The sequence below is a fragment of the Phasianus colchicus genome, chromosome 11 (genome assembly GCF_987193195.1).
Source record: "Phasianus colchicus chromosome 11, bPhaCol1.hap1.1, whole genome shotgun sequence".
Lineage (NCBI taxonomy): Eukaryota > Metazoa > Chordata > Aves > Galliformes > Phasianidae > Phasianus > Phasianus colchicus.
In genome coordinates this window covers 13,537,715-13,550,872 of record NC_143446.1, presented here as the reverse complement: position 1 = coordinate 13,550,872, position 13,158 = coordinate 13,537,715, and the positions used below count along the sequence as shown (strand labels likewise).

The 13,158-nt window shown below is 36.0% G+C and overlaps 1 protein-coding gene across 6 annotated transcripts in view; it reads left to right on the top strand.

The window, feature by feature from the left end:
- The window catches only part of FHIT (fragile histidine triad diadenosine triphosphatase), a 511,778-nt gene that overhangs the window by 30,625 nt on the left and 467,995 nt on the right, over positions 1–13,158 (top strand). The window contains exon 1 of one of the 6 annotated variants that reach the window (XM_090148341.1): positions 6,259–6,277. The exons of the other annotated variants lie outside the window; for them this stretch is intronic. The gene's annotated coding sequence lies outside the window, so the exon portion shown is untranslated. Of the gene's footprint in view, positions 1–6,258; positions 6,278–13,158 lie in introns of those variants that run through there. 6 annotated transcript variants of the gene reach the window in all.

The following is a 13,158-nucleotide window of genomic DNA, read 5'->3' as shown; positions in this document are numbered from 1 at the left end:
TGAATGGCTCTGGTTTCTATTTCAAAATGTCTGGATTTGCAGCTGTATTGAAATGATACAGAGGCTTTGCTAGCTGCATTTGACCAATTTTTGGATCACTCAAGAAAGGTATTAGTCACAAGCTGGTGACAGGATAGGAAAACAATGACTTCAAAAGTCATTTGGTGTTGCGTTCTGCTGTTTCCAATTATTTAAGTTCTATAAAACACCACTCCTAATTAAAATAAATGTTTCCTGTTATGTGTTTTTACTCTTAGTATCAGAAGATATAACTTCAGTTGACGAAACTTGTTAGTAGAATTTCTGGGAGAATTTCTCTCTAGTTTTACTGCCTTGGCAGCAAAGTAAGTAACATGGGACTAAATGCCTTTGCTTGTTTCATAATGCAGTGTCCCTTGCTGTTATACACAAGTGTTCAGATCTAGTGGTCAAAGTGATGCTTGGGTCTGAAGAAACCTGAAGAATGCTTGGATCTTCTGACCCCCACTGTTGATTCTTTTTGTGTTTTGACAGGTTGTTACAACTTATTTTAAGATAGCATCTGGATTTACAACATTGGTGCAATACTTACAAAATGTTTTGACACTTTAAATTGATTACAGTCAGGACAGTATTATTTTTATTAGAAGAGTGTTGAAGATTTTCAAAATAAAATAATCTTCAAACTCAAAACTCAGTCTAGTAAATTGAAGTTAAATGCAATTTTGTTTTATTAGTAATGCCAGGTTTCATCTCTCTTTCTCTTAATTAGCAGCACTTGACTTTAAGCTCCAAAATACCCAATTTGAAAACTGATATTTCTTCACAGTTAAAAATATATGTATTTTAGGGGATAAAAGTTTTTTGAAATGCCATGCAAATTTATTGTTGTGATTGCTCAGTATCAGTAGTGTAGCACCTATATAGAGCCCATCATCGTGGTACAATCTGATCTTTTGCTGGAGCACTGCTGCTATTAAGGTCATGCAATAAGTATGAAACTGAGTGCTAAAGTTATAAATGGGAAAATCATGTGACGTGGCATTTTCAGCTAATTTGAACAGACTTTTATAGCTTCAAATGCTGTAAAGTTTTAACATCCAGATTAATACATTCAGAGAATTCACCTTTCCCTCCTCCCACAAATAAGGAGAACAATGACCCTTTCAGTACTTTTTCTTGTCTGTACTCGCTCTTACCTTGTTTTTGTAAGATGGCAAACATATGTCAAGTTCACCAACTCTGTACTGTTGTTTTCTAGACTTCTTTGTTTCCCTTTAACTTTGCTCAAGAACTGAGAAAAGGATTATTCCAGAGAAATGTAGCAATCCCCTTAGTGGTCCTTGTAAGAACTTGAATTCTGTCTTTTCACTAACATATGAGTAAAACTATGGCCTGCAGGTGCAATGAATACAGTAAGCCAAGCAGGAAGAACAGTTGGAGTTGAATAAATGTTCTTCCAAAACACTGCATATTATAATTACTTAGGGATTCAGAATAGGCACAGCTGTAATATGCCTATTGTTGAAGTTGAGATTTTCCAGTAATACACTTGATAGATTGCGATTAGATTTAGGTTTCCTTCAAGTCTCTGCATTGTGCACATCTACTGATGCTTTTAAAATTAATTTTGTGTTGGTTTTTTTTCTGCTTTCTTATGATGTATTCAAAATATGTTCATAACACTCCCTTAATGTTAATGAGAATTGTATGCTTGATTCCAATCCTATGTCACCCATTATCTATGGATAAGTTTTTTGGATTTCTAAGCTTGTTCAATTTTTAGATCATCAGTCCTAAATAAAGGAGGCAGGCAAATACCTCTAGAAATGAAGCATTCAAACTTTGTTTAATTTTATGTACTATTATGTACAGGGTACTATTTCTGTATGCCTCAGCCCACATTGTCTCAAAGACAGCAATGTCTTTCCATCAAGTTCTAGTGGCTTCGGATCAAGTCCACTAGAACTTGCTTATCTAGCATGAAGTGACTTTTTTTTTTCCCTTAAAAGGGGAAGATCACTTTGGGGTATGTAATTTATTGGAGAAGTGACAGCAGAGTAATGCATGTAGTAGGTAAAACTGCTAAAGCTGCAGAGCACCTAAACCAGCAGTGCATTTGGTGGTATGTTTTCAATGTGAGGATACCTGTATTTTAGATTAATCTCACATGTCTCTTACGCTCTGCCCTAGAGCTACCTGCATTTATTGATTTGGGCTGTATGCCCATCTCTAATTGTTTCTTTCAAATAGCATTTGTTCGGAGCGCTGGCTCCATTCTAGTAATTCATATCCTTCACACTAAGCTGTTCTTTGCCATATTCTGCCAATCTCCCTGAGTAGCTGAGAAATGTGTATTTGATCACTCCTAGATTTTGTCCTACCAGCTGAGTTCTGTCTTTCATACTTCAAGCGCTTTGAAACTACTTTTCTAGTTACTGGCAGTTGTATTCTTTTTACGTTTCTTTTTACATCTTACTCTATGTAGCTATACTGTAGATGTGACTCACGTCTTTTAAAAGTCTTCAGTACCTATGACAGATGGAAGCATTCTGTACGTCACTTCACATCTGAATCCTCTTGCGTACTGTTTTCTTTTGCAGTCTAACAGTCCCTCACTCTTTTGGACAGATTTATGCAGCTTTTTTCCCTGGAGGAACTTTTAGTTATGGTTCATACTGAGTACTTTTCTCATCACCCAGCCCCCAAACCCAAACAAGCCACTTTCTGCTAGACTTATTTTCCTTTCTTGCAGTTCAGACTTTTTCTCTTTTTGTTCTGATTTTCATTCTATTTTATTTCTTATTTATAACTAGTTGTTCTCAATTGCACACAGAAGCTTTGACTTTATTTTCCACCAAGAATATCACAATGTACAAGGTATACAGCATGTTGTATAGATCATGACAGAAAGAAGACCTAAACAAAAAATGTATTTTTAATGCTTTTTAGAAGAATCATAGAATATGCTGTATGTTGTACTAGGGAACAGCCTTATACATTGAAGATAAATGTATAAATTATGTAGTTTTAAAAGTGGAGGATGTGTGTATATGTGTAGGCTTTTTCATTTTCAGTGCTGGACCTTGCCAGAATCACCTCTGTTGTGCTTGTACACCAACTTTTCTAAATAAATGTGTTTTGCAAGAAATTATTACTTGCTAGAAAAATCACCACAAATTACACTAAATATAAGTTTTTACAGGATTTACTGATTATTTACAAATGGTTAATGTGTATAAGAGAGGATAAATTTGTTTTATTTCATACATACGCTCTGTATTTGTTGTATATACATACATGCTGTGCCTGTGGTTTTGAAGCAGTTATGTGAGTTGTACAAATCCGGTTTGCTGTGCACAGAGTTTGCTGTTTGTTTTTTTCACTCTTAATCAGTGCTGGCTTTGTTCTTGGTTTAATGGATTTTCTTTTTTTTTTTTGTTAATTTTGATTGGCTTCTTTAGAGGATAAGGAGCCTCCTTGCTCAGACCTTTTAATCATTACTTTGAGAAGAGACACAACTTTAGAATTGGACTTGCAGACATGCTGAGGCTAGTAACTGCTATGTTTCACTGTGTGTTTATTGGCACAATCATGCTCAAAGCTATTTTACAAACCAAGTTTAAATTTATAAACTTTTTGCCCTGTGTGAAAGGGGAACTGTGAAAGCTGCTTAGAGAGAATTAAACTGTACCACTAAAAATTAATCAAAAAAGTATTTCATAGTATGTCTTTCCCATTAATGTGATTGAATATTGAAGTTGTTATTTTTTCTGTTCTCAATCTGATGTAACCTTCTCACAGAGGTTTTATCTCTGCTGCAGAGAAATTTCTTTTTTGATTAAGTCTAACCTGGATTCTAGAATACATTTCTCTAAGCAAATGTGATGGATGGCTATTTTAGGATTAGGATTATTTCTAGCCTTTAAAGCGGCCATAGAGTTGCACATACCACAGTGGGGCTAAAGGAAAGGTTGGGGTGAAAGTAATAGGTTTAAGTTCAGCAAATAGGAGCTGTGTTCCTGGCTCCTGTTCTGACTGACTTCCAACTTGAGACTGGAGAACTCATTTCAGTTTTGTCCAGTATTTTGAGGTTTTTAAATCTCGGTGATTTTCAAAGTCAAAGGAACATAGATGTCGAAGTAGATAGCTTTGAAAACAAAGCTATCTTTCTTTCTCTGTTACCATTTATGAGACCGATGACGATAATTCCATGAACTCCTTTTCTATATTTGCATTATGTTCACTGGAGAGAGGAACTTTACCCCTGCACGTGAGCGGTGACCAACAGTAGGACTGAGACTGTTTGAGACTTAGAGAACTTGTAAAGCTACAGGGGATTGATTCATGACAAACGGGAAATGCATTGAGTTAGGCTAAAAACTGTTTGAGATACAAAAACTGCAAGTGAAAGGCATTTTATTATTATTATTAAAGTGTATTGGTACAGAGTAGTACTGAATGTATTAGTGCAGTGTAATGGAAGTTATTCTGTCAGCAGAGGTTTTGAAGGTGTTCTGAATAATAATCTAGTTGAAGAAAACAAAGCAGAATGTGATACAGATTTTGATGGATATTAACTATTTGTGCAGAGTTTCCTGGCAGTCTGTTTAGTTTGTCCTGGCAACTGCATTCTCTGTGTGAAAATTTCACATGGAAAAGCTTTGTTTTAGCTGTCTGATAGAAAATTAAAATGGCAAAATACAATCTAGCAGCAAGAACTCAGCTGTGGATTCACAAAGTACAAGAAGAGTTTTTGGAGGTGGTTGGTTATCTTAATGTCCTGCCAGTGAGCTAGACAGAATTGGATTTCGGTCAAAGTTAATGGCTGAACTGATAATAAAAACTCTCAGTAAGGAACAATAAGAATAATAACTCTTGCCTTGGTATATCAAGAATTCCAGGAAATGCTGTCTTTCCCTGAGACACCACGACTCCTACAGTCCTCGGGAAATGTATTTGGTATCTTCAAAAAACTGAGAGGTTCAAATCAGAATGATTTGATAATTAAAGATTCATTTCTTTAAGATGCATCAAAGAAACTGGAGACTGAAGTAGACAGCTGGTTGTGCTAGTCAGAATGGTACAGCACTCAACCCTGGCCCCAGCCATCAGCTCTTCTGATTCAAAATGTCTTCTCATCTCTTTCATTTTTAAACCAAAATAGATATGTGCTTTGGACTCGCATGAATTTATTCTTCAGTGTAAGAGCTATTAAAATTAGATGAGAGAGCAGGTTTCTAACAAAAATAAGAGATTTAAAATATTAAGGATTTTAGTAGTGAATTCAGAAGGGGGTTTATTTATGGTGCTCCACAACATTATTTATGTTCATCTTACATCAGCTGTTTCTTAAAAGTTCTAATGTTTAGGATGTAGTTGTTGTCTGGATTGTGCGTGTGTGCAAAACTTAGCTGTGGTTCTGGATAATATTAAATCCTCTTGGTAAGAAATCTGAAAAGACCATTCAAGAATTTTTAAAATGGGAACAGTTGTTATGCGGCCAGGTAATAAAATATTTGTAGTAATTTCAGGAATCGTGTATTGATAGTACTATTGGAAAACATTTCTTCATTTAATCTTGTTCAAACTTGTAAAATACTGTAGATGCCAAAAAAAGGGAATGTTAGAAAATTTGTTTGTTTTTCTGGAGGCTTGGGTAGAATGAGTAAGCCAAAATTCAACTGAAATTGTGTGTGTAGATTCCCTCCTTCCCCCCTCCCTTAATTATTATATACAGTTAACAATTAAACAGGTTGCACTAGATATGCAGCTTTGCTGCCTGATTTATTGCCCATGTAATTTAATTCACTGAAGGTGACCTTTTTGTATTTCACTACAGAGACAAAAACTTTGCTGGGCCTGGTTAGCCATGCTCATGTTGGAAATTACCCTTGTAAAATGGGCTTGACAATTGTACCCACATGACAGTATGTGAACATTTGAATGTTTGCTTACTGACTTGTCACTTTTGTCAGTTCCCAACTAGAGCTGCTCAGTTTAGGGATTGACAGAATTCTTATTTCTCAATAAAGTTTTTATTTATTTATAACAAATTGCTTATGTTAGTTAACAGATTCAGCACAGTACAAAAGCCTTTTAGACCATAAGTTGGTGAGAATGCAGGACAGTCAGTGTTGTACTCCTGATGTTTCTTTGGGTCTCTGAGCTACACTGAGATTAGTTTTTGATATATATTCATAGCTTTGAATAGCTAATATGAAACCTATTCTCTCAGGAGAAATATTACAGAGGAATGATGACTTGGAAGAGGCAATCCCTGAGCGTGCTTCTATGGGTAAGTTTATGAAAAAAACTGACCCTTATAGATTGCACTGTGCTGCACGTTAGCCATTTGAACAGGAGAGTGAGGATTGATAAGAAGCACCTGTGCCTTTTGCTGTAATTACATCACCATTACTGGTGATGGTGTCTGTAGTTGTCTTTTGCCAAACTTGTGTCTCTGGAAGACCTGGGGACTGACCCCACCAGAAGTTTTTGCAGGAATGTAGGCATTGCCTAAACAATGAGGACAAGGCTTCTCTCTTTTTGTCCTCTGCCTCTCGTTCGTACTTAAGGATGCAAGGCAAAAATGAATGACTGATAGGCCTTTCATCTGGACAGATCATCTGTGTAACTCTAGGTTTTCTTTGGCCTTCCTGGGACTTTCAGGTCTTAAGGTATCTCTTTTCCTTTGAAAGGCTTAACCTGTACAACTTTGAGTTGCTTTTTTTCATACTACTAACTTCCAAAAATAAATCTACTTCACTACCATGAAATACAATATTTTTATTCTGTCGTTTTTTTGTCCAAGCAAGACATCATAGTATAGCAGTAATTTTGTTCAGTGTTCAGCTCTGATTTTAGACGCATTCAATCTAATTGATATATTTCAGTTTTCCAATAGTAATTTGACTTTATTTTGATGTTTAGACACAAGCTGAATATTGTCTTTGCATATTAACAAGTATTCTGGAAAGGTATCTGATTTTCACAGCAATAAATTATAACGGCTATTTCTACAGTGCTTGTGGTAACAAAACTCATAGGTAAAAGCCACTTGTTGGAGAGAAATTTGTCCTTTTCTGTTTAAAATAACTTCAGCCATTTATTTTGCCCTTAAGTAAAAATAAATGTGAGTGAGATGGCATAAAGACCCCAGCATTACTAGGTTTTGATATTACAGAAAATTTGAGATGCTTTCACTTGCATTGGTTTGGTTACATAGATTTGTAGCTTGTTGTAAATAGACGTCTCCAAGTATAAAAAATAAAGCGTAAAAGCAGCTTTCTTCTAGTTTCTGGAGAATGCTGCTTTTATAACTGGTATACATAAGTGTATCCTGCCCCAAAATACCTAGGAAGCATAGCAATAACCTGCATTAAATTCTGGTAAATGCCACAGATGAAAGTTTTAGAACGTTGCTGTACATGTTTGCACCTACAAAATCCACCCATAGGAGAAAAACAGTAACAGCCCCCCTTCCAGCTTCATCCTCCCTCACACACCAAAACCACCATTGATTATTCTGTTGAGCTTGAAGTTTCGGTCACGTTTCTGTGTGCTGTAGCTGTATGGTATCAGCTCTCTGGTATTACAGCCACCTGCAGCTGAGCTCTGTCACCTGTTCATCTGCTTTGTTCCTGTGTTTTTAAGAAATATATACTAATACTTAAAGTGGCAACAAATAGGAAACATTCAAGTTTCATTTCCTGAGAATATTATTCATGGTGTGCCTCTATTACTCAGTCTACAGAGCATAACTGATTTTTGTCCTCTCTGTGAAGAAAAAAAATTATAGTGCAAGCTCACCTGAACAGGGGAAAGGTTGTAAATAGGGTTTAATCTTCTCCTTCAAATCCACATGAAATAGAAATGACTGTAGGGAATGGAAGTGACCCTAGGGGAGAGAAGTAGAAGGCAGACGGTTGGGAACCGTGCACCTCTGCATAATGACACTCCTCACAGTATTTCTTTAGAACAGCAGTTACAGATTTTCTCAGCCACAGCAGCACCTTCTATGTTATGGGAATTCCTCAAGTCCAATGGTTTCCCAGGTAGGGGGAAAAGAAAATCCCAAATGGTTGTTAGGACACAAGCAAGGTGACTTTTGAAGGAAGAGTTTTTTCTTGTACCTGTAATCTCTGTTGTCTTGGCTAAATCACATCTGTCTTACCTGTGTGACTGCAAGTGCAATATAAAGACAACTGTGGATTGGAATTGGATCCTGCATCAGTTGCCAAGGCTGGGAATATGTATGACTTTCTCAGAGGATGTGTGTTCTAGAAATAAAGTACTCAGTGGGCAACACTGAAATAATGTTCATTTTAAAATAGTGAGTCAAAATAAATGAATAATTAATAGTTGCCCCATTTTGCAGTCTCCTAACCTACCCACGTATAAGATTAATAAGAAAAGAGTACGTGAATAGCTTATTTTTCAAATAGCTTTACAAAAATGTTACATTGAAGCTATGCATTTTTTGTATGAGAAAAAAAGAAATACAGATTTAGATTTTTCTTGTATTTAAATATTTCTCATATTTAAATTAAATACCTATATTTCTTAAATACATGCTGAATTTCAAAAAGAAAGTAGAATTCCTCATGTTAAAATGGGGAGGGATGTAACTTGATCACTGTTGGGAGCTTCGAAGTGGTAGTAGTTGTAGGCTCCAAATTCAGAAGATCCCTAAGTCTGCTCTGAGGTGCTCAAAGCACAGATTTCTTACTACATGCTGAGAAAAATGTTTACAATTGCAACTTCATTTAAGTGGTTTTTGTTTTGTTTTGTTTTGTTTTTAAGTCTGACACTCGTGTAGCTTTATGAGCAGGAAGATGTAGTCCTGTGTAGCTTGTATTACTTGCATTGAATTTTTTGGTTTTGTGATCAAAATCACATGCACCTTTATGTAGAATTTTTCACCGTGAGTACAGAAGCATGGATTAAAGATTAATCTAAAATTAAAGACTTAGTTCTTGAGTCAAGTCTTAGAAATGGTTTAGAGTATTTATTGATCTGTTTTTTTTTTATAGTGTTTTAGAAGATATGGTGAAACTGCCTTATTTCTAGGCTTGATAGAATTAGTCCTATCATATTTCAGAAACTTTGTTTTAATTTCAGGAAGTTTTTACTAGTTGGTTTGGAAAGTAAACCTGAAGATCTAACATCCAGTGTCCAAGAAAAGCTTTTGTCCTAATTGGAAAGTACTATCATGTCCTATGACTGTTATTTTCAAATTTCTATATTGAAGTCTATGGGTACACTGGGAAATGGTGTCAGTATTTAAAGGATAGCAAGCCATTCCATCTTCAGCCAGCTCTTCTTCCATTTCCTTTCCCTTCTTTAAATTCCCTCTCTCCACAATAATGTCAGACAAGCTAATGTAATTGTCCAGTCTTTACTTTGTAATGTTAGAGTGGAGAGCAGTCACCTTAGTGTATGTATTTTCAAATGAGGATTGTTAGAGATTGTGAAATGCATCACCAAGGCTGACTTACATATATTGATCTGAAAACAAGCCTTATGGAAACAAGGCAAAAAGTAAGCATGAGAGTTGTAATTTATGCAGAAGAAGTTAGTTGTCTTTTCCAGTTTAACTGAAGAGGAAGCATGTTTGATGAGCTGTTATCCGTGTCTTACTATTCCCTTAAATCAGAAATTCTTGAGAATATAATAGCATCTTAAAAAACATGTGAACTAAAACCTCTTGATAACTGCTGACAGAGCTGTATTTTTTCTAGAGCTCTATTTTTTACTAGAAGAGATGTGTATTTTGTTTAAAAAAACAAAAAAACACCAAAACACACAATGGATTTTGCACTGAGGATCATGATTTAGTGAGTACTATTGGTGATAGGTGGACAGTTGGACTGGATGATCTTGAAAGTCTTTTCCAACCTTGGTGATTCTGTGATTTTGTGATTCTGTTTTACTGTTTGAACAACAAGGAGCAAAATGAGCCAAGTGGAATTTTTTCCTCTCTGGTACTTTCAGCTTCCAGAAATACTTGACTAGCTTAGGAGTTGTGTTATTCAGGAACTGGCACACTGTCCTTTGGCTTGGCAGTTAGCTAAGTTCTGGCCTGCAGGTATTCTGCCAGGAGAAAATGATCATAGAATGGCTTGGATTGAAAGGGATCTTACAGATCATCTACTTCCAACCCTCTGCCTTGGGCAGGGTTGCCAACCACTAAATCAGACACCAGATCAGATTGCCCAGGGCCCCTTCCAACCTGGCCTTGAACGCCTCCAGGGATGGGGCATCTACAACTTCTCTGGGCAGCCTGTGCCCCTGCTTCACCACCCTCTGAGTGAAAAAATTCCCCCCAATACCTAATCTAATCTACACTCTTTTAGTGTAGAACTTCCTCCTTGGCCTGTCACCCTGATCATGTAATAGTTGGTCTCCCTCTTGTTTATAAACACATTTTAAGTACTGGGAGGCTGCAGTGAGGTCTCTTATCTTTTCCAGGCTGAACACCATCAGCTTCTTCAACCTCTCTTCTTGTGAGAGATGCTCCAGAGGATTCCCAACCTGTACCGGTCTTGGATTGCTGTGACCCAAGTGCAGCACCTTGCATTTTGCTGTGTTGAACCTCTTTAGGTTCACGTGGGATTATGTGAGTCAGCTGGTTCTTTGATCACTGGCTACTGTTCCTAGAGCACTTTCTAATAAAAATATAAAGACTTCCTTCTCTAGCTGGGATTGTAACAACTTCAGTAAGGAAATCCTTGCACACAGTTTCCAGATCTGGCCCCATTTTCTTCTCCCCTAGAATTGCTTTTTGGCCTTAAAAAGCTTTCTTATTCTGACACCTGCATAAAGCATAAGGGGCTATTAAACTAGTAAAGTACCCCAGGTTTTGCAAACAAACACTTCTGCCATTTAAATCTTGGTTATTTTCCATGAATAACTTCTTCCATAGGCTTTTACAAATGATTCAGTGACTTGCTAAGCAGCTTCTGTTGTTTCAGCTACGTGAGTGTATTAATGAGCACTTATATCATTTAGCAGGAAAAAAAAAAGTTTAATAAATTAATATAAAAATAATCAAGTCAGCAAATTACATGAGTTATTTGACTGTCTATGTGGCTGGTCTATTTTTGGAAAAAGCCTCAGAATCTTTTAGAAAGATATTTGGAGAGAGAGAGGAAAAATAATTTTCAGAAGGAAATAAAAATGGTAATTTTCATAATTTGTTTTAAGATTTATACTGAGAATAAATTATTATATAGTAGTTTAATCCTTGCAGAGATGAAGATCTAAAATTGTTATTATGGATATGGCATATGTTAAAAGCATTTCATTCAAGGATTTCTTCATGGTTTTTATTCAAAATGTAGACTGACGTACCTTGTCTATTGTTATGGCTAAATTAAATTTCACTTTGACAGCTGACCACAAAGTCACTCTTCTGGGGACTGTTTTGTTCTTAGAGTGAATGTGACATGAGGAAAATGGTTTATCTGTGAATATTACTCCTCATAGATTTTTTTGTTCTTACAAACATACTTTAAAGGGCTTCAAGAATTTTGAGAAAACTGCTTTTTTTGTCATTCTCTTGACTTTTTTTTTCCCGTGTGAAAGCTGTGAAGTGCTGAAAGGATAGATTTTTCTTGATTAATGTAGCCTTTGAGGTTCTTAGCTTCTTGACACCATGTCCCTAAAGATTCTTTTCTTTCTTTCCCCTTTCCTTTCTTTCTTTTTTTTTCTTTTTGTTCCCCTCCACGATACAGGAATAAATAGGCACATGCTTCCTAAGAAAAAGAGATGCCCCAAAATAGCAAGGCTAACATGTCTCCAGCTTTAAAAACAAGGTTTATTTCTTCCCTCTCTATTCCTTTTCACTCATACGCTTTAACGGACTATTTACTTGTTAACAGAAGAGATTAATTGCTTATAGTGAGCATGTACCAGGGAAATATGATGACTCTTGCCTGGGTAGAGCTCTGTTGTAGGAAAAATTTTAGAAGTATGAAGAAAAGCTGAGAGGTACCGATGCTGAAATGCTCGTAAAATCACGTATTTGTTTACTATGAGGTATTGCAATTTTGCAAATGTAAGAAATACCAGATCTGTGAAGACAGTATGACGTAATTATGGGAACTTTATTAAGTGTAGCAGCACTTTTCTCTATTTAGTTTTCTGAATCTGAATTGTCTATAGACCTTTGCATTTAGAATGGCTTTAAAAATGAATTAACTCAATTGAATCACAAACATGGACTTTTTCTTTATTGCTTTATATTGAAAAAGTAAAAACATATCTAATCTTTTGCATTTGGAATAATATGAACAACGTCAAGTAAAATAATGAAGACTATTGCTATTTTTTTAAACTGACTTCAGCGTTGGAAAGGCATTTACATTTTCAGTTTTCACTCCATGCTCTTGACAGTACGAGTGCCTGCTGTTAACTATGTAAGAGTACAAAGTACTTGCAAGGTCATGGAATAAACTTTGCAAGATTAGATCTCCTTCTTTAAAAATATGTGCTAGTATTTAGTCTGAGCTATAGGATTGCAGAGTTCCTTGCTAAGAGATGTATGTCTAATGCTGATGAGGGAATGTGAGCCCCTCTATTGAACCACTAATAAAAATAATTCTTACCTATTGTCGCAGGATTACTTCAGCTTGTTTGATAGCATATATCACTGCTATCCTGCAGCTGGAGCTGATGTGGTTTCTGTTGTGCTGATAGTGATAAGTCTAGTAAACGTGACTAAGAATTTAATTGTATATGGTACCGAATTTAATTAGCCAATAAATTTGCCTTGATAGTGTCTTCCTTCATAAGTACAAAGATGCTATTTATATGTCTGATCTATGTCCTGAGTTTTCTCCCATATTCCTTGTCTCTGAAACATAAATTCTCCAAGTACTGCCTTTGTGTAGGTGAATGCACTTCTTATGCAGAATTAATCTTACATCCACATGTCCTTACAAGATGGAGGGGGTTAGCAGCAATTTGAACCTAGGCCAGAATTTAGACCTTCTCAGTGCTATTGCTGTGTACAGACATATAGAAAGCCCCAGATATCAGTACCAAAGCAGATGTAATGCCTGTCTTTTTCACTGTATTTTCAAAGCAGTATCATCTTTACACAAAGAGAAAGTTTCAGATTAAAACTTTTCAGTGCCTGGATTAGGATCTCTGTTGTAGACAATCTAAGCTGGT